General features: G+C 42.5%; 1 protein-coding gene across 5 annotated transcripts in view; it reads left to right on the forward strand.

Moving 5' to 3' along the window:
* PRICKLE2 (prickle planar cell polarity protein 2) overlaps positions 1 to 25,990 on the forward strand; it is a 343,702-nt gene that overhangs the window by 195,873 nt on the left and 121,839 nt on the right. The window contains exon 1 of one of the 5 annotated variants that reach the window (XM_070776354.1): positions 19,363 to 24,366. The exons of the other annotated variants lie outside the window; for them this stretch is intronic. The gene's annotated coding sequence lies outside the window, so the exon portion shown is untranslated. Of the gene's footprint in view, positions 1 to 19,362; positions 24,367 to 25,990 lie in introns of those variants that run through there. 5 annotated transcript variants of the gene reach the window in all.

Consider the following 25,990-nt stretch of genomic DNA (forward strand, 5'->3'; position numbering starts at 1 on the left):
AAGTTTGTGAACACACTGTCTATCTGGAACTTGACTGAAATGAATGTTGAAATGAAGGCAGAGGTATCAAATGGGAGAACCAGACCACTAACTGTGAACTGGGCTTAACTCTTTAAGGAAGCCTTTGCTTCTCATGTTTATGCATCTGATTTAGTGGTTCTCAAAATGCGATCCTCCGATCAAGAGCATCAGCATTATCAGCACCTGAGAACTGGTTAGCAGTGCAAATTCTCAGGCTGTGCCCACCCGAGACCCATTGCCAAGCAGAAACTCTGGGTGTGGGGACCTAGCAGTCTCTGCTTAACAAGCCTTCCAGGTGATTCTGTTGCACAAGAAAATTTTAGAACCAGTGATCTAAGTTGAACCCAGACCACAGGCGTTATCAAATGGAGAAACAAGAAGATCAATAAGAGGGAAAAGAGAATGTTATTCTAATGTTAAATGGTGGGGATGTAGGGGCTGTAGGGTGGGCCAGGGTTACCTGAGATGATAACTAAAGTCCTATCCAACACCAGAGCTCTGATTTTAATAGCATCGCTAAGATCCCTCAGATCAAGTTTTAAAATGATGGCTATGGCAATGAGGTTTTCCAAGGAAAAGGCGTGCACACAGGAGGGAACTTTTTGTTTAATCGAAGTATAGTTGATTTACAGCGTTCCAGGTGCGTAGCAGCGTGATTCAGCCGTATATGCATCTTCTTATTCAGATGCCTTTCCATTGTAGATTATTAAGAGATACTCAATTAGTTCCCAGTGCTATACAGGAGGTCTTTATTGTTTATCTTTTTTATATACTGTAGTATCTGTTAGTTCCAAATTCCTAATTTAATTAAGAATTAATTTCCCTTTCCCCTTTGGTAACCATAATTTTGTTCTCTGTGTCTATGAATCTATTTCTATTTTCTAAATGAGTTCATTTGTATCATTTTTTTTAGATTCCACATGTGTATCAGATATTTGCCTTTCTCTGTCTGATTTCACTTAGTATGAGAATCTCTAGGTCCGTCCATGTTGCTGCACATAATATTTATCCTTTTTTATGACTGAGTAATATTCTAGTCTCTCTGTTTGTTTCACGTCTTTATCCATTTCTCTGTCAGTGGACGTTTAGGTTACTTGTATATCTTGGATATTGTCTGTCCTGCTGCTGTGAACATTGGGGATGCATGTATCTTTTCGAATTAAAATTTTGGTCTCTTCCAGATATAGGCAGAGGAATTGGACTACCAGATCACATTGTAGTTCTATTATTAGTTTAAGAAACCTCTGTACTCTTTTCCATAGTGGCTGCCCAGTATGAGAGGTAAAATTTAGTTCTTAATTGATAGTCAGGAGAAACCTAACAATATAAAGTCACAATGAACTTAAAAGAGAAAAACTCATCCTTGCAGAAATACAGGGTTTATTGGCAAAGCAAGAGCACATGGCTTTTCAGATACCTGATCCTTTCACCCCTGCTTTCTTCTATGCTTGAGAGCTATGAATTTCAAACCATAGAATCTTTAGTTGGAAAATGCTGAGCTGTCAGTTACAGTGAATTTGAATCTTTTCAGAAATCGTCCGTTGGAACCCAAAGAGTAATCTCCCCTATGGCTCTGTGGATTTAAATCACTGTCCTAGTTGCAGGATCAGTTCTATCACCTCACTGAAAACCCTGGAAATACTCACTGGATCCTCCTTAAATCTCCTTGGACACACATCACCCCTCAGGGTCCTGACTTTTCTTTAAGATCTACTGTTGTTATGAATGTGGACTCTCATTCCAAACAGAAGCAGCAATCAACATGTAAAACCAGAGCTTCTGAGTGTTTTGAGTGCACTAACAGTGGAAAGATGGATATAAACTATTATGCAGAGAATGGATAAACACAGAGTCCTACTATGTAACATAAGGAACTGTTTTTAATATGCTGCAATAGGCCATACTGGAAAATAATATGAAAAGTATATATGTATAACTGAGTCACTTTGCTGTGCAGTAGAAATTAGCACATTGTAAATCAACTGCACTTCTGTGAAATAAATTTTTTGGAAAAGTGGAAAGATGGTGGGTAGAGATGAAAGCCAGTAACATTTATGTAGCCTTGACTCGAAAGGTTTCTGATCCATTATTTCCCAGATTTTCCTGGACTGAGAAATCCAGTATACCCCCAGAGGCTGCTTTCCTGTTCTTCTTCATCTACCCATTTAATCCTTTTTGTTATGAAACACTTTAAAATACTAGAATTTTTGGCAGGACATTTTAAGGGAGTAGAATTCAACCTTTTTTTATTTTCTTTTTAAAGCGAGCTTTGGAAAATTGAAAGAAAAATTTCCTATGTCATCTGCTCAGTGAACACATAATTTTTTTTCAGAAAACTTGGCTTGAAATTGTCCTATGCTTCTTCACCCTTATTAGTAATAATTCACCCATTGATACTAAATGGATAAATAAGTTAATTCCACAAATTTTAGGCTGAATATCAATGTTGTAGCATACATTATTGATTACAAAAATAATTTATACTCACTGATCAAAATTTGGCAGTGCAGTTTGGAAGGATTCAAAATATACTATTGTATTCTATAACATACTAGTTGAGAACCATTTGTCTACAGGCAACCTCAGTGTAGTCATATATGTATATTATTTATGCAATTATATCTTTCTATTTTCTGTCTCTAACAAGGCGTAGTCTGTTTGACTGAAGGACTATGCCTTATTCTTCCTGTTAACCTGGTGACCAAATGAGGCGTAGATTATGCTAAATTGTGATTTGTTGAAGGCGTACATGAGAATATTTTCTCTCTCTCTCTCTCTCTCTCTCTCACACACACACACACACACACACCCCACCCATTCACTTTTTTTTCCTCTAGACCGAAAGTGAAAGAAAGTGAAAGTCGCTTAGCCATGTCCGACTCTTTGCAACTCCATGGACTATACAGTTGATTGAATTCTCCAGGCCAAAATTTACCAGCTGTACTCCAAGGGAAGCCTAAGAATACTAGAGTGGGTAGCCTACCCAGCGGATCTTGCTGACCCAGGAATTGAACTAGGATCTCCTGCATTGCAGGCGTATTCTTTACCAATTGAGCTATCAGGGAAGCCCTGCCCCGCTAGATGTAAAATGGTTTTTTCTTTCATTGTCATCATCTAGTGCCAATATCAAAATGTCCAGCATATATCCACTAAATCCAAGGTAATTAAATGGCAGCCCCAGCCAGCGAGAGCTCCCTTCTAAATATGACTAGATAATTATCCCCGACTTTTTCAAGTGAGAGTCTAATTATTGCCTTACTTACACCATGACTCCCTCTGCCAGCTAACTCATCTCATAACTTTCCTTAAGATGATAAGGTACAAATAAGTATACAAATTGGAGCATATAGAGATGGCGTTTTTCCACTTGAACTGAGATCCCGGTTTCTAGCTGTGGTTACCAAGTGGTAGAATAAATACTTTCACTGAGCAAAATCAAACAGCATGAGGCATTCCATGACCAGAGCTGATTTCAGCAAGATATCAAGGCCAAAATATTGTAACTTCCCAAATGTTGCAAGGGTCTCTGTGAGCCACTGCTGGGATTTCAGGCACATGAGCACTTTTTTTTTCTCCTGTTTGTTTTTCTTCTATCTTTGATTGATCCATCAAATAAATGGCTGGTAGGTACTTTCCTAAAAAACTTAATTTGCTCTTTCCACTATTTGGCTGCTACAAATGGGAATACTAACAATTAAAAGATGAAAGAACATGGATAGTCCAGAAAGAACATACTAGGAGACTCAAAGATGCAATTTTATGAGGCAGAAATGTTGAAAGGCACAGGGTGCTGTGTGATCAGCCATCCAAGATGGCTGTTCTCTTGCCCTCTGTGTATCTCCTGCTCTGCCAGTCCCTGCCTCACCTGTCCTCTGCCCACCTGAGTGACCTTCCCTCTTAATTGCAGAGCCTAATTTATATACTTGTCAGTTCCTACTATAACTGGTAACCTCTTGCTATGTCTTGCCGGTTGTTTTCAGCACATAATGGGTATTGTTCTAGGACCGTGCTTAAGACGTGTAAGATCCTCCCTATCTACTAAGCCACTGAAGTCTCTGTCACTTACTCCAGGCTCTTCTTCAGTCATGAAGGTGTGTAAGCACAGGGCTTGCAGAAATGTGGGGTGCAGCCCAACTGGTGCAATGGCCAAAACTGTGTAATTTTTAAAGAAGTAAACTAGGTCCTAATCGCAATACCTCTTATTCTGGAGTCTCAGTTTACTCATCTATGAGATGAGCTGATTCAGTTTGACCCCTTCCCACATGTTTTTCTTTTATTTTGTGTTTTAATTTTATTGGAGTACAGTTGATTTACAATGTTGTATTAGTTTCAGGTGTACAGCAAAGTGAGTCACATGGACATGTAAATATATTCATTCTTTCCCAGATTCTCCTCTCTCGTAGCTTATCACAGAATATTGCATATGGAGTTCCTTGTGCCATCCGGTAGGTCTTTGTTGACTTCTGTTTCTTATGTAGTAGGGTGTATATGTTCATCCCAGACTCCTGATTTATCCCTACCTCCATGTTCCCCCTTTGGTATCCATAAGTTTGTTTTTGATATCTGTACATCTACTTTGTAAACGAGTTCATTGGTATCATTTAAAAGAAATTAGATTCCACATTCCACAAATATATGCTATCCTATATTTGTCTTTCCCTGTCTGACTTCCTTCACTTAGTATGATAATGCCCAGGCCCATCCATATTGCTGCCGGTAGCATTATTTCCTTCCTTGTTCTGGCTATGTAGTATTCCACTGGATATATGTACACCGTCTTCTTTATCCATTATTCTGTCAGTGGACAGTTATGTTGCTTCCATGTCCTGGCTTTTGTAGATGGTGCTGTAGTGAACACTGGGGTGCGTGCACCTTTTCTAATTATGGTTGTCTCTGGGTATTTGCCCAGGAGTGGGATTGCTGGATCGTATAGTAGTTCTATTTCTAGTTTGTTAAGGAATCTCCATGCTGTTCTCCATAGTGATTGTAGCAATTTACATTCTCACCAACAATGTACGAGGCTTCCCTTTTCTCCATAGCCTCTCCAGCATTTATTGTTCGTAGGTTTTTTAATGATGGCCATTCTGACTGGTGTGCCACGTGGTTTTTCTTAATTATAATACTCGTAGCTGACATTGTTGCACTGTCCCTGTGTCAGGCACTGTCCTGAGGGCTTCCTCTGCATTTTCTGTTAATCCTCAGAATATTATCATCTGCCTCCATTTTACACAGAAAGGCTCAAAGAGGTGAAATAATTCTTAGTCCATAAAACTACTGAGTGGCAAAGCTGAGATGCTGACTCGAGCATGTTTAATACCAGAATTTGTGCTCTTAACCTTTACTGTCTCTGGCCTCCAAAGAGGTAGTAATAATTTGTTGCAAGGTAGGGTTTCTAAACTACTCGTTGACCAGCAGGTCCCTAAGGGCCCCCCAGGGGACCTCTGGTAATGTCTGGAGACATGGATAGTTATCACCAGTAGGAAGAGGAATGCTACTGGCATCTGGTGGATAAAAGTCAGGGATGCGAATCAACACTCTACAGTGGGAAGCACAGACCCTCGCAACAAAGGTTTATCCAGCACAAATTGTCCATATGGCCAAGGTCAAGAAACCCTGCTCTAGGCCCAGCCTAGGAACGTCCTCTTCACCAACTGTCACAGAAGATAAATGATAAGTGCCTATCCTTAACGGATGGCACCTTTGTTTTTAGAGTTGAGTATACAAGTGCATCGCAGAACATCTCTGTATTTAAGAGCCTCTGACTTTGGAACAAGACAGACTTAGGTTCCAATCCCTGTTCTATCCCTGGTTTTCTTTAGGGCCATCATTTATACTGTTAAACCTCATGTTTCTCATCCCTCAAGTGGAGATACTCCTTCCCTATCTTGGAATGACTGGGACACAGTGAGTGCCTAGTTAATCATTCCAGCCATCTCTTATCGTCCTCTTTCCTTTTATGAATACCTCAGGCATCCAGCGCGTGTACAGATGGCCAGGTATTCTCCTAGCTCTGCCAGTAATGCTGGCAGGACCCACAGACTGTCATTCATGGACTGGTGCTCAGTGTCTTCAGCACACAGGAGACGGAGTAGGCGAAATGCACCCAAAGAGAAGCAGCTGTAAAGTCACGGTGGCCGCGTGTGGTTGCAGGAGGCGGGGTGGTGGGAGGAAGAGAGTCCAGGAATCTTGGCCCCCAGCCAAGGTGTCGACTGCTCTGGACTAGCAGGGTTGGCTAGTTTTATTGTAGAATAAATTGTTGCTCTATAATGTAAATGGAAAATTAACTTATGTAACCAATCAAAGAAATCCCTGATTCTTTGTGCAAACATTCCACTCAGATAAGTTGAAGATTTATGTATTTTCTTTCAAAAGACCTTTTTCTGCACTAGACAGGGTGGGGAAAAAGAGTGCATGCTGAAGAGGGACGGGTGGTGAGGTAGAGGAATTTCCCTGATGGAAAGGCCACAGATGAAAATGTGTATTTGACAGATGTAGTGCTGGGTTCATGTAACTTTAAGGTAAAATGTAAGGTTTCAGGTAGACTGTTGAGAAGGTGACATTAAATATGCCCTTTTCCTTCTTAAAGAAAAGATCATTATCGTCCTGTGCACATTATTTATTTATTTAGGTCAGTGTGAGGATGGAAGGAGGAGGAAGGAAAATGAGGGTTCAATTCAGTTCAGTCACTCAGTCGTGTCCGATTCTTCGCGACCCCATGAATCGCAACACGCCAGGCCTCCCTGTCCATCACCAACTCCCGGAGTTCACTCAAACTCATATCCATCAAGTCGGTGATGCCATACAGCCACCTCATACTCTGTCATCCCCTTCTCCTCCTGCCCCCAATCCCTCCCAACATCAAGGTCTTTTCTAATGAGTCAACTCTTCGCATGAGGTGGCCAAAGTATTGGAGTTTCAGCTTTAGCATCAGTCCTTCCAATGAACATCCAGGACTAATCTCCTTTAGGATGGACTGGTTGGATCTCCTTGCAGTCCAAGGGACTCTCAAGAGTCTTCTCCAACACCACAGTTCAAAAGCATAAATTTTTCGGCACTCAGCTTTCTTCACAGTCCAACTCTCACATCCATACATGACCACAGGAAAAACCATAGCCTTGACTAGACGGACCTTAGTTGGCACAGTAATGTCTCTGCTTTTGAATATCACTGCAGATGGTGACTGCAGCCATGAAATTAAAAGACGCTTACTCCTTGGAAGGAAAGTTATGACCAACCTAGATAGCATATTCAAAAGCAGAGACATTACTTTGCCAACTAAGGTCTGTCTAGTCAAGGCTATGGTTTTTCCAGTGGTCATGTATGGATGTGAGAGTTGGACTGTGAAGAAAGCTGAGTGCCGAAAAATTTATGCTTTTGAACTGTGGTGTTGGTGGGTATGAGGAGGGTAGTGAGAGGCTCATGCCATAGAGAATTAGCCATTTTGATTTAGGGAGATGTCCAAGCAAAACAAAACAGTATCTTTTCCCTGCTCAGCTAGTCCCGAAGGCATGATTGAGACTGCTGACTTGTAGGCTGTTTTATACTACTTTCCCAGGCAATACTGCTGGCTTTGTTGGCACAGCCATCCTGGGAGGCAGGGAATGGAGGAATGGTTTCTATAGTTGAACACAAGTGGATTCTCTGAGCAGGTCCTGCTGCTGCTGGTGCTAAGTCGCTTCAGTTGTGTCCGACTCTGTGCGACCCCATAGACGGCCACTAGGAGCCCCACTAGGCTCCTCTGTCCCTGGGATTCTCCAGGCAAGAATACTGGAGTGGGTTGCAATTTCTTAGTCTGGCTCAAGTTATAATTACAAAGTCAAATCTAGGACAGGAGCCCCATCCCAGAATCCTAAACTAGGCTTCTTACCGTTGTGGTACTAAAGCCTTAGAAATAACTGAGATGTTAGGGCATCTCTGTAAGATAAAGCACTGAAAGCCTGTGGGGGTTAAAATATACACACACCCACATATGTATGTACATATGCATGTATGTATATGAATGCACATTTATTGTCAATTTAAGTAAATAAAGGACTCCCCAATGGCTCAGCAAGTAAAGAATCCACCTGCAGCGCAGGAGATGCAGGAGACCTGGGTTCCATCCCTGGGTCGGGAAGATCCCATGGAGACGGAAATGGCAACCCACTCCAGAATTCTTGCTTGGAGAATCCCATGGACAGAGGAGTCTGACAGGCTACAGTCCATGGGGTCTCAACAGTTGGACAGGACTGAGCATGCACACAGGAAGTAAATAAAGGAGAAAATAACCAGGATAATAAATGTGAACTGTCTCTGCCCTGGTGTTTAGGAGAGAATCCGTGGGGACTGTGGAAAACTAGAGACTGTCCCAGGGAGGAGGGCTGCCTGTTCAACTCTAGCTGATCTCTGCTTCTTGGGGACTTGAGCTCAAGGTGGCCAGATCTTCAGAGTCCTTTTTTTGTTTTACTTTTTTTTTTTTTTTTTAAGAGAAGCTATTGTTCAGATTTTGGGTTGGCAAACCACAACCTGCAGATGAAATTCAGCCCAGCACCTGTTTCCATAAAGTTTTATTGGGAGGTAGCCAAACCCTTCTGCTTGCAGGGTATTAGCTTAACGGCTGCAGCAGCAGAGTTGAATAACTGTAGAGTCAGGGACAATAGGGTTGTCAGAACCTCCCATACCTTCTACTTGGCCCCTTATAAGACAGAGTTTCCTGATCTCTGGTGTAGACTTAATTAAACCCTCATGTGGGCCAATTGCCATGTCCATACATCTAGCCTGCCATCTTGGACCCTCAGAGGCCTCTCTTACCCTTGCTCACTCCTCCTTCTTTTTGTGAGAGTTGGGTTATAAAGAAAGCTGAGCGCTGAAGAATTGACGCCTTTGAACTGTGGTGTTGGAGAAGACTCTTGAGAGTCCCTTAGACTGCAAGGAGATCCAACCAGTCCATCCTAAAGGAAATCAGTCCTAAATATTCATTGGAAGGACTAATACTGAAGATGAAACTCCAATACTTTGGCCACCTGATGCGAAGAACTGACTCATCTGAAAAGACCCTGATGCTGAGAAAGATTGAAGGCAGGAGGAGAAGGGGACAACAGAGGATGAGATGGTTGGATGGCATTACTGACTTAATGGACATGAGTTTGAGTAAATTCTGGGAGTTGGTGATGGACAGGGAAGCCTGGCGTGCTGCAGTCCATGGGGTCGCAAAGAGTTGGACAGGACTGAGCAACTGAACTGAGCAGTTCCTAGCGATCACTTAGACCCCTGGATCTCATACTTACAGCCCACTTTCAGACTCCTTTGGAGGAGTCTGAAACACTGGGATGAACAGGCTCCATGTCCAGATTCAGCAGGTCTGGGTAGGGACTGACACTCTTCCTGGTCCATGAGTTCCCTGGGGAAGCTGGTACTGCTAGCCTGAGGTCACACTTTGAGAAGTGTGTCACACTTTGAGAAGGCCCAGTACTCCTGGTCTTCAAGCAGGAGATGGAGTTGACCAAGAAAGATGAATAAAGTCTCTAGAAGCCCTAAGAAAGACTGAGCATCTACATGGCCCAGAAAGGGGTGGAATGAGTTCTCTGGAGTCTCAGAGTTTTGGAGTTGCTCTGTTTCCTCAATTAGAAGAGCATCCCTTGGAATTCCTCCAGACTCAGCTCCCTTAGCCTGAAAAGAGGCTCTAATTGTATGAAAAGTGTTCAGTACAGGGAGACCTGGTTTGATTGCACTTTGTTGGGCTTAGCAGATACTGTGTTTCTTACAAAGTGAAGGTTTGTGGGTACCCTGCCTTGCGCAAGTCTGTCATTTTTCCAACAGCATTTGCTCATTTCAGGTCTCTGTGTGTCACATTTTGGCAGTTCTCGCAACATTTCAGGCTTTTTCATTGTTATTACATCTGTTATGGTGATCTGTGATCAGTGATCTTTGATGTTACTGTAAAGGTTAGGATTCACTAAAGACCTGGATAATGGGTAGCATTTTTTGCAATAAATATTTTGAAGGTATATGCATTTTTTTAGACATACCATTGCATACTTAGTAGACTACAGTGTAGTGTGAACATAACTGTGCATTGAGAGACCAAAAAACTCATGTGACTTGCTTTGTTAGGATATCCACTCTGTTGCAGCAGTCTGGAATGGAGCCTGCAGCAGTGTCATGAAGAGAGGCTGTAGCTCACTAATCCAGTGTTCATGACATTTGTGAGAAGCACAGGAACTTGTCCATTAGTCCTGGAGTACCTTGTTTCTCCAGCCGCTCCCCTTGACCTGTCACTTTCTTAGTGGTATAATTGCATGCTCCCATACCTGGCCACACCCAGGGCCCATTATATTTAGATCACCCCAAACCTAGGATGCATAGAATGAGAAGAGTTAGATGAAGGCTGGCAGTTACTAGTGATTTTGATTTCAATAAGCTTCAGTTTCTTTATCTGTGGTAAAGGAATCTTGATATAACTTTGAAGGGTTGTCAGGAGGGTTCAGTGAGATGATGTGTGTGTGTGTAGTAAGTGTTACCTATAAATCTGGCTTATAGTCCCTCCACTAATGCTGAGAGCCATCACCTTGGATATCCCAAAGGACTTCTGACCTTTGGAGTGTCTGTGGGTACCACCTGGTACCTTTGATTCGGCTTTGTCAGAGCATCCCTCCAAGAGGGATCCCCGTTTTCTCGGGGCAGCTGTCTCCGTCTAATCACTGACCATGACCTTCTTTCATTCTTCATGTTTCTGATTGCCAGTAATAAAGCTCTCCTCCTTGCCACTAGCTGAACCCCTCTTCTCTGCTTCTTTCTGCATGGGCTCCTAGCAGCCCTTCCTTCCACAACTGCCCCAGCTGTGAAGAGCTAAGCACCAAAGACTCTGCCAGCCTTGGCCCCAGCAGGGCTCCACGCATGCCATTTAAGGGAAGAGGAATGTGGCTCCTGCCAGATGAGTCAGGGGCTGCTACCGCAGAGCAGGGGTGCTAAATAATTCACCACAGCAGCCTGCTCTGACATCCATCTGGGCCTGTCCCCTTGTGACCCTGGAGACGCACCAGCAGGGTTCCTGCTTACACTGGTGTCCCAGAGAGCAGGCAGAATAAACAAAGCAGCAGGCAAACTGCCCTGGCCGTCAGTGGCTCTGCGGGCCTCAGAGTCAGGGAAGAGGGCAGGCAGGGTTGGGGGAGTGCTGATCTGAGGGTGCTGACGGCCACTCCAGTCAGAGGGCTTGGGATGGTGCCTCACTGTCCTGACTCTAGTACGTTTGCACTCAGACTCCGTTAATGTTTTTTAAGAACCTGCTCTGTGCTTGGTAATTTTGCCTGTATTATCTCGTGTAATCCAGAAAGTTCCTTGAGGCAGCAACTATCAGATGAAGCTCATGAGAAAAAGCTAGTAATAAGGTGCAGAGTCAGGGTTTGACCTTGGACATACCCCACCTATCACTCAGAGGTTCCTGGCCATCAGGGACATTTCTCTCTCCTCCAGACAGTGATTCTCCTGGAGTTTAGACTCCCACATGTTAGGCCAAACATTACCCATTTCTCTGAAGTGACTCAGGTTATGGTGGATAAGTAAACCTCTACCATTGCTCGTTTTGGCTGGAAATTCGAGTTCAGGTGTATTTTGTGTGTTTGTTTTTGTAGTTTGAACTTAGTGTTGGCTTGGTCCTCTGCTGGCTAGGAGATGGTGTTCACGGTTGAGGGCCTTGTCCTATGAACTTCCTCTCTGAGAGAATGTGAGGGTCTTCAGGCAAGGTTCCCAGGTTCTCCTCCAGGGCCTCATTGAGCCTGGAGAATAGTGGAGGAATGGGAGCACAGGCCTGGAGGAGTAGAATGATGAATTGGAACAGAACCAGATGCTGGTGAGGCTTTTTCTCAGCTCAGCATGTCAGGAAGACTTGGTTCTGCAACTCTAAGAAGGTAATTTTGCATAATACATCACACGAAAAATCTACCTTCCTAGCCACTCTCATTAAATGCACAGTTCACCTCAGTGTGATAGCTGGGCAGGTCTCCGATTTCTGTTTTACAGTTGATAATATTAGTACCTAACACTTACCGAGTGTTCCTGGTGTGTCTGAAGCAGTGCAGAATGCCTTGCAAAGATTGTTTGAACTCCTATAACAAGAAAAGAGATTACAATCAGTTCTCACCATTTATTCACATTTTTCCAAGAAGGCTTCTAAAGAACCGAGAGTTTAAGTAATTTCCCAGTGGCGTATAGACCACAAGAGCCAGAGCCCAGAATCAAACACAGACTTCCTGATTCCATTTCCAGGACTAGTCCCATTATAGTTGGACTTTGTTTCAAACCAAGATAAATTAGATGCCCTTTATGGCGAGCTATTTATAGATGTTAAAGAATATTTAAGATGAAAAGGAGCAAGGGTGGAATCCAGCACAGAGGGTTGAGAGATATGCATGCCACATCTACAGTTCTCAGCCTTTCATCTCCATCAATCATCTGCCTGACAACAGTCACAGGTGTGACAGTCTCCCAGGGCTGTGATCAGCTTCTGAGGAAACTACAAAAAAAAAAATGTTATATGGAAATATAAGACTGTGGTTATCCATAATTGTCACAACCATGAATGAATCATCAGCTGTGGCAATTTACAGTCGGCCATGTCATGGCTCAGTGGTAAAGAATCCACCTGCCAATGCAGGAGATGTGGGTTTGACCCCTGGTTGGGGAAAATTCCCTGGAGGAGGACATGGCAATCCACTCCAGTGTTCTTACTTGGGAAATCCCATGACATAGCAGCCTGGCAGGCTATAGCCCATGGGATTGTAAAGAGTTGGACATGGCTGAATGACTGAACAACAGCATGACATGCATAAGACAGGCTGCTGGTCATAGGTATTCCATTCATTCAACCTGTATTTACTGAGGGCCTACTATGTGTCAGGCACTGTTCCAGACTCTGCTGTTAGGGCACTGAGCAAAAATGACAAAACTCTGTCTCCACCCTGCACCCCACCCCGCCCCACCCCTGCAGCATGGAGCTTACATTCTAGGGCTTGGTAGGGAATCAGACCATATAGCAATATACACAAGTAAAATGTGTAGTGATTTCAAGTGTTAAGTGCTGGAAATTAACTTCAGAATGGCAGTGTGAGGAGTATGGCAGACCCTTTAAATTGATCAAAGAAATGGTTGTTTGCCGTAAATTATTTGTTTTTTAAAAAACACAGAAAAACAAGCATTTATGGTTTTGAAAAATTGTTCCAAGTGTATGCAGCAAATGGAGAAACAACTATTCAAAAAAATCTATTAAATCTTGATAAGAACAGAGAGTGTGTGACATGTGAGCCTTGACCCTTTCATCTCCCCTGTTCTCCCCGGCACAGATCAGTGTGATGGAAACTCTGCTCTGAAAATAATGCAGCCAGGAAGGTGGGACTCCATCTCCCCTAAATTCCAGTGAGAGGGAAAACCTCAAAAACTGGCAGCACCGCGCTCCTGCACAGGAGCCCTGCTTTAGTCAGATCAGATTGTGGAGCACTTTATGCCTCAGGGTATTGCTGAAGACAATAGAACAATCAGAGAGCAGTTAGCGGAGACTAATAGCTGGGTGTGATACCAATAAATACAGACCAGAGGCAGGTGCTCAGGGAAACTGTGCTCATGCCCTCTGAGGAGCAACATCAGAGGCTGTACACTGCAGGGAAACATACTTCACTCAACTTGACTAGCCAGTCACTAGACAAATAAGCAAATAGCAACAAGGTCCTGGAAAAAGGGAGAGGGAGTTAGTGTTCAGAGTTGCTCCAGTGTATTATCTAAAATGTTCAGCTCTCAAAAACATATCATGAGTCATCCATAGAAACATAAAGTGTGATCCATAGACAGGAGAAAAAGAAGGCAAAAGAAACTGTCTGTGAGGGGATATAAATGCCAGATTTACCAAAGACTTCAAAGCAGCTATTAAAATATGTTCAAAGAACTATAAGAAACTATATCTAAAGAATTAAAGGCAAGCATGGTTACAGTGTCTCATCAAATAGAGAATATCAGTAAAGAGGAGTTTTAAAAGAATTATTTTAAAATGGAAATTTTTAAAGAGTATAATAACAGAAATGAAAAATTCACTAGCAGATTTAATGTGGAGAGAGAATCTGCAAACTTGAAGATGAATCAGTAAAAAGATTATTCTGTCTGTAGGGTAGGGAGAAAAGAAGAAAAGAATGAGGGGGAAAAAGCAGAATCTTTGAGAAATGCTACATACCCTTTAAGTATACTGACATATGCATAGTGGAACCAGTAAAGGAGGGAACGGAGAAACAATTATTTCAAGAAATAATAGTGGAAAACTTCCCAAATCTGATGCAAAAATATTAGTCCATACATCCAGGAAGCTAATGCACTCCAAGTAAATAAATCAAAAGACAGCCTCACTGATACCATCTTAGTAAAAATATTGAAAAGTGAAAAGAAAATCTTGAAAGCAATAGGGAAAAAACAGCCAGTCACATTCAGGGGAACCCCAGTAGGATTAACAGCTTATTTTGCAATCTTGACAAAGACACTAGTAATAGTTCCTGAAAAGGTTAAACAGAATTACCTACCACATGACCCAGCAACTCTGTTCCTAAATACATACCCAAGAAAAATGAAAACATAATCACAAAAACTTGGACACAAATGTTCATGATCGCATTATTGATATTCATCAGTATCATAGAAACATCCCAGTGTCCATCAGTTGATGAATGGATGAATAAAATGTATGTTCATACAATGGAATATTATTCATTCATAGAAAAGGAAGGAGGCTCTGGTTTAAGCTGCAACATGGATGAACCTTGAAAATATCACACTAAATGAAAGAAGCCAGTTACAAAAGGTCACATATGATTCCATTTATATGAAATGTTCGGAATAGTTAAATTTCTAGAGACAGAGGTAGATTAGTGTTTGCCTTGGCCTAGGACTGTGGGGGCACATGGGGAGTGATGCTACTTGCCAAGAGGTTTCTTTCATGGTTGGGAAAATCTAGAATTGTATTCTGATAAGGGTTGCACAGCTCTGTGAATATACTAAAACTTACTGAACTGTGTACTTTAAATGAGTGAACTCTGTGGTTTATAAATTATCTCAATTTAAAAATTGCTTATAAGATTGCTAGGTGCTATGGAGAAACATAAAGCAAGGAAAAGGTTTGGTAGTATTAGGAAGGTGGGAGGGGGGACAGTCACCGGCAGAATAGGGAGCCCTCACTGAGATGACATTTTTAAGACTTGAAAAGACAAGAGATGGGCCAGGGTACCATCTGCAAGAAGAATATTTCAGGCAGAGGGAAGAGCAAGTGCAAAGACTGCTAGGCAGGCATATGCCTGGTATGTTTGGGCACTGGTGTTTGAATGACAGCAGGGCGGAGAGTAGCCAGAGGAGGTGTCAGAGAAATCACGGGGCAGAGATCTCAGGGGCCTCATTCTGAGAAGAGCGGCGTTGATGGGTTTTGAGTGGAAGTGTAACATGCTCTCATGTTTGTTTTCAGAGAAACACTGTGGTCACGGTTTTGTGCATAGACTGAAGGGGCAAAAGTAGAGAGGAGAGTTGATGGTGGCTCGCATCTCCATCCAGGAGAAAGGTGGTAGTGGCTTGGAGCAGGGTGAGAAGAGTGGAAGTGGTGGAGTGATGTTACATTCTGCCTATGTTTTGAAGGTCGAGCCATCAGGACTAGTCAAAGGTTATAATATATTGAGTTTCAGGGGTCAGATAGTAAATATGTCAGGCTTTGCTGGCCAGTCTCTGTTGCAACTACTAAGTTCTGTGGAAGCATGAATGTAGCTGTAGATGATAAATAAATAAATGGGTAACATTATGTTCCAATCGAATGCTGTTTGCAAAAACATGAAACATCCACTTGGCTAGTGGGATGTGGTTTGCCAACTCCTGGATGAGGTGTCAAGGGCAAGAGGAAGAACAGAGTGAAGGGTGACTCGAAGGTGTTTTCTTTTTAACCAGGAAAGATGCAGTTGCCATTCACTGAGATAGTGAATACTGCAGATGGGCAGATTTGCTGGTGGGGGAGGAGGGTGGTATTAAGAGCCGATATCTGGACTTGTTAAATGTGAGAAGCCTTTTAGACATCCAAGTGTAGATGTGACCTTGGCAGGTGGATCCATAATCCTTGTATTTGTGGAATAAGCATGGCCTGGAGTTGGCCATGGAGGTGGTGTTTAAGATCCTGGAGCAGTTGAAAGAAGTGAATGTAGATAGAAAAGAGAAGAGGTCTCAGGACTGAGCCCTGAGGTAATCCAGTGTTCAGCTGTCAGGGAGGTGAAGAAGAACAGCCAGAGGGTAGGAGTAAAACCCAGAGACTGTGACATCCTAGAGGCTAAACTAAGCAAGTCAGAGAGATTCACTCCATCTTTTCCTTTCCCACTCACAAAATCGTGTTGGAATGCACATGAGCAGAGAGATGTTCTTACAGGAATAATCCAAAATCCCTCTAATTTCTAGAGGAGAAAAATCATTGTCAAACTTTATATTCATTCGGCAAATATGCATTAGCTATCAGGCCACTGGCCACTCTACTGGGTGCTCAGAATAAAATGGTGGGCCAGAAAAGGCAGGTCCCTGCTCTCAGCGATGTACAGTCTAGTTAGAGAGAGACACTAATGAAGTTATCATTAACATTGAACGTGGATGGACCAGAACTGCATCCACAGTTGTAGAATCTATGTAACAGGACACGGGTTCTAACGGAAAGGACACACATCTAAGACAGCAGTACTGTGAGTTTTGTACAGAGGAATTCATCTAATCTGGATGACCAGGGAACCGTCTACATTTTTTGTCTGTTTTTAATAGTAAGTTAATCCCAACGTATTGCACCCTTATTGGGACACAGCTGCTTTTTGAAAGGTTGGCTGAGAACCTTTGAATTAGAGGAAGAAATACGAACTTGATCATCAGACCCAGGACCAAGTCTTAGTTGTGGGTCCTTGTGTCATCCTTTTATCCCTTTTGAACCTCAGTGTCCTCATCTGTACAACAGAGGATAATCAGAGCTCTGATCTGGGATCAAATGAGAGACTGTGCAAAACGCCTGAGTTATAAATCCTTCCCAGTGCTTGCAAAAATCAGTATGTCAGTTTACACATCTGTGACCCTCTGTGTCCAGGATAATTTTCTCGACAGATCTCTGTTGCCAGTTTGGTATTTTATGAGGCAGAGTCATTTTTCAGTCTTTTCCAGGGCATCCTCCATTTTCCCAGCATTCTCTCCCAAAAGAAGGATACAGGAGCTTGAGTGCCTGCATTTAGAAAGTGCTGGAAAAGTGAAGCACCCTTGTGCAATTCTTGGCTGTTCTCCTGGCCCTTTACATAGAGAAAATTCAATTTCTTATTCTGCTGTTAAGTGAAAATTAGTAGTTACAAAAAGCTGCTGTAATAAGTGCAGCTTTCTTTATCTAAAACAAAAGTAATGTTTGCTAGCACACACTGTCACTTTAACAGTATTTTCATGGAAATGTGTGATGGTAAGCATGTTTAAATCATTGACGCAGTTTTTAATCTTTTGGGGGAAGGGAGCAGTCTTTCATTTTGATTTGCCCACACTTGCTTGTCCATATTTCTCCTTTTAATTAATGTAATTAAAAGAGGATAAAAGGCTATGTTGAAATTTTGTGCATTAGATTATTGGGATCAAGAATAATTAAAATGTATGAAATGTGGCTGGTTCCTGTGTGGTGGAAAAAAAAAAAAGGAAGGCATCTTTCTTTTTTGGATTTAAAGTGTGTCAGGTTATTTTTCACAAGATGCAGAATGTGTCTATGGTCTGAGACGCATTTATGATGATGGAACCTGGTATAAATGGGTGAGAAAAAAGGGGTGCTATCGAGGGGAGTAATTCTTACCTTTTTCATGAACAATTTTATCATTTACGGCTGCATTTCTTATTCTTGCTCCCTTCTGTGAAAACCCAGTGGGAAATAATAGTATATCCTGTTATATTGTTAGATGTGAAGTGCTTTACAAAGCCCTTCATACAAAGTAACTCATCTGTCTCCATTCTATAGATGGAGAAACTGAAACTTAGAAAAGGTGATTGGTTGTTAATTACCAAGGTCATGCAGCTAGGAGGTAATAGAGTTGGATTTAGCTTCAGGTCTTTTTGTTGGGCTCTTTCAAGGACAATGCCCGCCGCCTGTTGGAGGAGGCAGCTTACTATAAGTCTGAATTGGAAAAGTAGTTAGAATCTCTTGAGGAGAATCTGTTTCAGGTATTTCTATTTTATGAAGGAAGTTCCACCTTTGGGTGTCTTGTTTGCATTTACCTGCAGTAGAGAAACTCAAGTTGCTTTTTTATTTCTGTATGCTTACATGGGTTATATGTTGTTGCTTGGAAGTTAATAAAAATCTAAAATATTTTGTTTTCTCCCTGTTGGGGCAAAACAGATACAGTTTTGATCTCTCGTATTCATTTAGGACCATTAACAGTTCTTTGCTGTTAAACATACTTTTAATAAGACATCGTGGGTTTAGGAGATTGTGTTATTTTTTTTTAATGAATTTACATGGCAAAAATAAAATTTGACAGCTGTGTAGGCATTGGTAGGACTCCTCATAATCTGTTCTTTTCCTCTTTTTTCCGGGTATACAAGTCCCAGTCCCTTTGCAGTTGGGTGAGGTCATGGAACTTGTTTGACCAATAGAACTGATGTAATTCACCTCCAAGCTGAGGCACCTAAGAGCATCTCCAATTGTCTCTTCTTCTTTTGCTGCAACCTAGAAATTATGTGTTGAGATCACAGATACACAGGAAAGAAGCAGACTGAATCCCCAAGTCGCTGCTTGGAATGGAGGTGCCTGGAGAGGCTCTGGGCCTCCAACCAACTTTGAGTGAAAAATCAATTTTCTTTGTGTTAAATAACTGAGATCTATGATTGTTACTGCATAATAGCCTAGCCTATCCCAACTAATGTAACAATTTTTGGTCAACCTCCTCTTCTTCATTTTGAAAAATTTACTGGATTTTGAAATCTAAATGTCAGAGAACCAATCTTGAGTAGATTATTTAAAGCTATGTAAAACAATCTCTCTCTCTTTATATATAGTGTATATATACACTATACACATACATATATAAAGTTTTAAAAAAGTCTTTAAAAATATATAATAAAATATGTATTATATACTTAAAATTTATAATATAAATAAGTTGTATATACAAAATTATATAACTTGTAAGTTTTAAAGAATAATAAAATATATATTATATACTTAAAGTTTGTACTACAAATAAGCTTTATATATGAAGTTATATAAATTACAAGTTATAGTAAGTTTTAAATAATACATTCTTTTAAAATATATAATATAATGTATTTATGGTATGTGTATATATATTAACTATGTATACATACCATTTTTAATAAAATTAAACTTAAATGAATTTAAGACCATTATTAGATAAGTGTTTTGAAACTTGGTAATATCCCTTATAGTAGTTAAGATTTCACAATTTCACGGCCAGAGGTATTAGTGTAAACTAACCAGGTCCGGGGCTGTCTTGATCTCTGTAAAGTGCTCCTAAGAGCAAAAACACTGCTGTTGTTCTGAGTAACCCAGGCCAGTTCATATCATCTTCAGATTCAAGCATCTTCCTTAGATCCAAGTGAAATCCCTCTTTAGTTCATTGAAAATCCATTCCTCCTTATTTTACATCTATGGAGATGGAGATAAAAAATTGTTCATTATGACTGTCCTCATTAAAGCCCTTCATCTCAGAGGCCACAGCCCTTGTCATCACTTACCCTTCTCTCCTGCGAGATAACCAGCCATGATTCGATTACCCTTTCCCCATAATCCTCTAACAAGATTTTGACTAATGCTGGTGGAATGGAAAGATGATTTGATTTTTCTCGCATGTGTGAAGCGGTCTCTTTGTCATAACCTGCCAGTGTCCTGCTGGTGCTTCTGCAGGGGAGTTTTCTTCTGCTCTGTGCGAGCACTTTTCCCTTAGGTCTGTACCCTTGCCCCATCTGCAACACCCTCTCTACCAGCTAAAATTTGACCATGACACTTTTAGCACTCTTCATTTAGGACTTCTGGATTTTGTGTCATGCTTATTAGTAAGACCTTTCCCCTATAACCTTGGTTTTTCACCCTGCCCCCCGCCCGCCACCTCAATTTTTTTTTTTTTGACCTTCATGATTCAGATCACATTCTTCTTGATTCCTGATGACTTCAGCCTCAATCAACCTTGGCTTCTTTGTCTCTCTTCTTGTATACTATATGCAATTATGGTCATTTGTGTAAAAATAATACTGTGCTATCTCAGTAGAAGGTGTTGAAGGTCTCATGTGTGTTGCCAGTTCTCCCCTCCCCCACCCCCAAGAAGTTCGCTGTCATGAACCTGCGATTTCACTCTGTTGTGTCAAAACAGGATGAGCTTCATCCCTATTTACCAGGCCTCTAAATTTCCAAAATAGTTGTTGCCTCACCTTGTCCAATTCCTAATGGCATATTTTCCAAAAATCCAGAATAGGATAATATTGTCCAGGATGAAAATAATTGTCACAAGGAATTATTGATCCCTGTTTTGTGATTTCAGCCATCTTATGCAAGGGTAATGCACAGCCCTCCAGCTCCCCACCTCTGAGCTGCACTCACAGAGCACACCCTGTCAGAGGGACATTAGCCACGTAATTTTGCACCACCACCCTCTCCTGACTGCAATTAGACCTTCAGGAACTCTGCAGTCGCCTATCATAACATGCATCACACTCTAATTGCTTGCTTAATTGTCTTCCCCTCTGACTTCTTAGCTTTTTAAAGGCAGAGCCCATGTCTTTCTTGGTCACCATGATGTCCCTAAGGCCTAGCACACGGACTGACAAACAGGAGCTCATTTAATAAGTGGATGGTTCCATGAATGAATGGATGAAGAACCCAATGCTTGCCAGAAACACAGTTGTCTGTCTCTGTTGTGTAGACTCAGAGGAAGGAGACCCCTGGGGCTTCTTGGTTATTCTCCCTGCTTTCTTTCCAGTTTCATAGCAGTTGAAAAGTATCTGTGTTGCTTCATGGAGGAAGACTGTGTCAGCAGCTCACTTAGGTGAAACTTTTGAGTGGTGCCCTAGGAATGGGGAAGATTTGGCTGTTTTCTGTTTACCCACTTTCTCCTGCCTTTTGAAGTTTGGTCATTAACAAGTAGTGCCAAAATGAATAGTAACTGAAGGGCCATCACTTCCACGACCAACAGCTAACATTTATTGAATGTTTGCTGGGTGCTAGGTCCAGTGCTAAGGACTTCACACTGAGGATTATTTGCTCCTCAAAACAGTTCTGCAAGCATAAGCTCCTCTTGTTTTAGATAAGAATATAAGGTCCCCAATCAGAGAGCGAATGTTAGAGCCAAGGTCTGACCACAGGCACTCCATTCCAGACCCCTTGTCACATCCTTACCTCTTATGAAATGGATGGTCACATGCCAGATTTATTCCAGGTGAAGATCAATCACTTTTCACACTTTCTGCTCTGCATTCCTCTTCATTGCTTCCCTGTCCATCACTTGTGAATTGCTTCTCGTGATTCTCCTATGATCTTGACAATAATAAGTACATCAAAGAGGCTCATCTTCAGATGAAGAAACTGGGGCACAGAAAGCTGAAGCTACTTGCCCATGATCACACTGGAGTAGGGTGTCACTGCTTCCACTTGGCCATTGGTGGCCCCAAGCTGGTCTGTTTGATCATCTCAAAGGATATTGAGAAGCAAATGCTTCCCCACGTCCTCTGAGTTCTGTGTGATGGAGACCTGAAGCAGAGTCTGACTCATTGGCTTGTATTCAGTTTCTATTAGTAAAAAGTTTTTCCAGGTCCCACAATTTTCACCATGAAAGGTTTTCTGTGAAGCAGAGAGAAGCAATTTGAAATAAGTTATTAAGCATTATTAATACAATTATGTATAACAAAAGACACAATTTAACTTCCTCATATCCGACAAAGAGATTCATTTGAAGCTTCAGGAACTCCAGCTGGAAGGGCAGAGCTCATGGGGGGGGGTTCTCCAGGCAGGGGCGTGGAGAGTGTGGGCAAGGAGCTGTGCTGGCTGCTTTGTCCACAGGGACGCTTCTGCATCATGGAATACACCTCTCCCTAGCTCCTCCCTCTCCTCCACCTGAGGACCCCACAGTGCATCCCATTGCAGGCACAGAGTCCAGCTTACTGCCTAGACAGCACTGAAAGAACAATTGATTTTAAACAATAAAAGAGGACTAGGGATACTCGGAGAAGAGATACAATGGCCAGCCCAGTGGAAGGAAAAGCTTAGTGCTTGTTTTTTTTTTTTTTTGTTTTTTTTTTTTACTTTACCCAAAATATCAGAAATAACTGTTACTTACTGTTGTGCTTGGTCACTCAGTCATGTCCATCTCCTTGCAACCCCATGAACTAGAACCTGCCAGGCTTCTCTGTCCATGGGGTTTTTCAGGCAAGAATACTGAAGTGAGTTGCCATTTCCTTCTCCATATTTAGACTTCCCTGGTCACTCAGCTGTTAAAGAATCCACCTGCAATGCAGGAGACCCTGGTTAGATTCCTGGGTTGGGAAATCCCCTGGAGAAGGGAACAGCTACCCACTCATGTAGTCTTGCCTGGAGAATTCCATGCACAAAGGAGCCTGGCAGGCTACAGTCCATGGGGTCACAAAGAGTCGGACACAACTGAGAGACTTTCACTTTACTTCTCCATATTTACCGTTGCTGGTAATTGTGTTAGTCCTTGCCACATTTCCACTCAGTATTTTTACTTTATTGAATTAGAGCAAACATGTACCTATACCCATACATACACTATTCACATACATACTATAAAGTTTTAAAAAACATATTCATGGCACAGCGTAGGTACTCAGAAAATATTTATTGAATAAAAGGATGGTACAGATGAAGAAACTGTAGACCCTAAGTGTGGAAGCAAAGTCTAGCAGGAAGCAAAGTCAGGATTTAAACCCAGGGCTATCCAATACTATAAAATTCTTTCTTCCTGACTGTTTAGATAGGCCTCTTTGTTGGTACAAAAAGATGGAGATTGAAGACCCAAAGGTCTTTAACAGAGCTGTAGACTAAAGTCCAGGAAATGTGTATTCTGGCCCATCCTTGCTGGAATCCCTCTGTGGCCCTGGAAAAGCTGCTTCTCCATCCAGAACCTCACTTTCCTAGTGTGAAAAGTGGAGAGATGAAAGTTGTGCTTTCTGAGGTTCCAGCGGCCCTCAGAAGCGTCTGGGAAGCTTTCTGGTTTGTCATCTCCCATACTTACTTGGCGCTGGGGTCAGGCTTGACAGAGTGGCCAGTCCAACAGCCAGGCACTTGAGGAAAGCAGTCATTTGTGTTTTATCTCAAGGTGCACAAACATTCAAGGATGACATAGCCCCAAGCCAGAAAATTCTCTGAAATGAAAGTTGGAGAGAGAAAAGAAAGAAAAAGAAAGTAGAGACAATTGGGGTTGGGGGAGAGCTCTGATTGCACCCTGCGTTGATGCAGCACATAATCTGAAACAGGCGCTCAGGTTCATAACTGTGCCCAGATCTGGTCCCTGGCACATAAGAGCACAGTCTTTAAAAAACAACAACAAAAAAAGGTGTGCATCTTTAAAGCCTCTCTTCTCCTATGTGATATTTTTTACCCCTTTGGAGGTTGTGTTGCTGGGGCGTTTGCATCCAGCAAAGGCTTTCTTCGTCCTTCCTGGCTTGGGGATTATTGATTTGGAAGGCGAGGCTAATTTACATGTAAATAAATCTCAGCGCTGGGCAGAGGGGACGGGACATCCAGATGCCATGACTGACTTGCTGACGTCACGGCTTCATTAGCATGCGGAGGATGCGAGCACTGCAACAGCGACTTTGGCACCACCAGCAGCTCCGCCGACAGTTATTAGTATTTCTCGGCGGAGCTGCACAGTTCCTGGTTCTGTGTCTTGAGCTCCGCGACCAGCTGACTGGTTGCCCCCAGGTCTGGCTCAGGATCAGCTGGTGACGCTGAAGCTGGGGTCTGTGACTTCCTGCAGATTGTCGTGAAGAAGGGGAGTTCATATGAAACCGGGGTTCTCGCGAAGGCGAACGGATCCGAAGGGAGAGAAGAAGTCACACTTTTTCCCCTGCCTGGTGGATCCCAGGAGGGTCTGAATCCAGCAGTGCTGTTTCTGTGAGCGAAGGAAGAGCAGCGCGGGCTCCGCTCCTGCTGCTGCTGGCCTCAGGAAGGGTCCTGATTTGGAAAAGGGTTTCCAGAAAAAGATGCTTTGGCTGCCTGCCGTCCTGCTTGCCTTCTTAGGAGCCAGACTCAGGGGAAAAGTGAATTGGGGCAATTGACAAGCTCAGAGGGTCTGGCGGAAGCTTCTATCCAGACTGGGAATTTAACTCTCCCTTGAGGTAGGTAAGAAATTTGTTGGAATTCACGAATTGAACAACAGTGTATTTTCTAGAAAGGATGAGAAGGCTAGATCTAGAGGCTTTGCATGGGGGGTGGGCAGGATATCAGGGCTCTGTTATCTTGGTGGCGAGGCTGTTTTCTGTGGTCCTCTGGCACCTCTGCCCTTATCATGCTTATTGGAAAACTCAGTTGCACAGTGACATTTCACAGTTCTAGGGAATCCTGAAGAATCACTTAAGTCTCAGTGCTTTAGAGGCAGCTTTTCTGTAAACGAAGTGCAGCTGTCCTTAAAAAAAATAATAATCCTAAAAGGGGAGAGGGTTTAAAAACCAAGCACACACCTGGCTGCGTGCTTGCATTTTGGCTCAGGATGTCAGAAACCATTAGAGGCTCTGGGAAATGAAGACTTAAGTGAGACTTCCAGGCGAAGAAATGGCGCTGGAATTATTTAGGTTTAATTTTAGCTAGTGCTTTCAGATTAGAAATGGTGACAGAGCTCCAGAATATGACCGCACAGCCCGGCTGAAACACATGACTCAGTGTGTTCTCTACATTGGGTTTCAGAGTGGAGTGTTCACAGTGAGCTCTCCTCAGCTCTCGGTTTCCCCAAAGCCAATCACAGCATCCTTCATCTGCCATGAAGGTCTTGGTGATGAAAGACAGATTTTTAATCCTATTTTTTTTTGTTGTTGTTGTTATGTCATCTTAGAATGTGCTGAGGTCTGATGGGGCTTTTATGAGCCATAAATAATCCGGGCTGGGCCAGATCACAGGGGGATAAGTGGTCTGTACCAGCTGTGATGCCATCCGCTGGTCCAGGCGTGGCTCTTGTATAACTTCCCCATGTATGCGATTTCCCCGGAGAGTTCTGCTTCTAGTCAGCGCATCCATGGCCAGTCGGGGGAGGGCTCCAGTGTGCTATGACTCTGTAGACAAGGCCTGTCTTGTACCAGAGCTGCAGCTTGCAAGGCTGCAATTTGCTTTGCTTGAATATCTCTTCCCAGAGAGTGTTTTAAACCATCTCAGGGAGACTTAAACTAAATGAAGCAGCCTGGCCTCCTTGCTGGAGGCTGAATTGGCTACTCTAATCCCGTTTTCCAGAAGGCTTCCTGGCTGCTGATGGCTTTCACAGATGGGTCAGGATGAGTGTCCCCTTGGGCCCCAGAGCAAGTCACAACTTTTAACAGAATTACTGTATTTTGGAAATTTGGATTTTAATGCCTCCTTGAGCGCTTGTAAAGGTTTTGACTTTCCGTCAAATGTTCTTTCCCCTTGGAAATTCTTTCTCTCTTTTTTTTAAATGTGAAAATTAAAACATGTTGGCTCCATCAGACATTACAGCCTGTAAACAATCGTGGGGCCGCCAGAAATGGTAAAATAGCATTGTTTGAAATGGCAGGTTTGTAAAGGTTCACCATGCAACGTGGGGGGGTGGGGAGAGAAATATTGGAAGGAAGGTGCATTCACGGAAGCTGGAGGAATGAACAGGGAATTTCGCAGTTAGGCAGTAGGGTATGATGTTTATCATCAAGGACTCAGACTCTGGATTCAGAAAGAGGTCAAAATACTTGAGCTACCTTTCTGAATATTGTTTCCTGCTCATGTAATGAGAAGAGCAATAGA

This window comes from Bos indicus, chromosome 22, assembly GCF_029378745.1.
Source record: "Bos indicus isolate NIAB-ARS_2022 breed Sahiwal x Tharparkar chromosome 22, NIAB-ARS_B.indTharparkar_mat_pri_1.0, whole genome shotgun sequence".
NCBI classification, from domain to species: Eukaryota; Metazoa; Chordata; class Mammalia; order Artiodactyla; family Bovidae; genus Bos; species Bos indicus.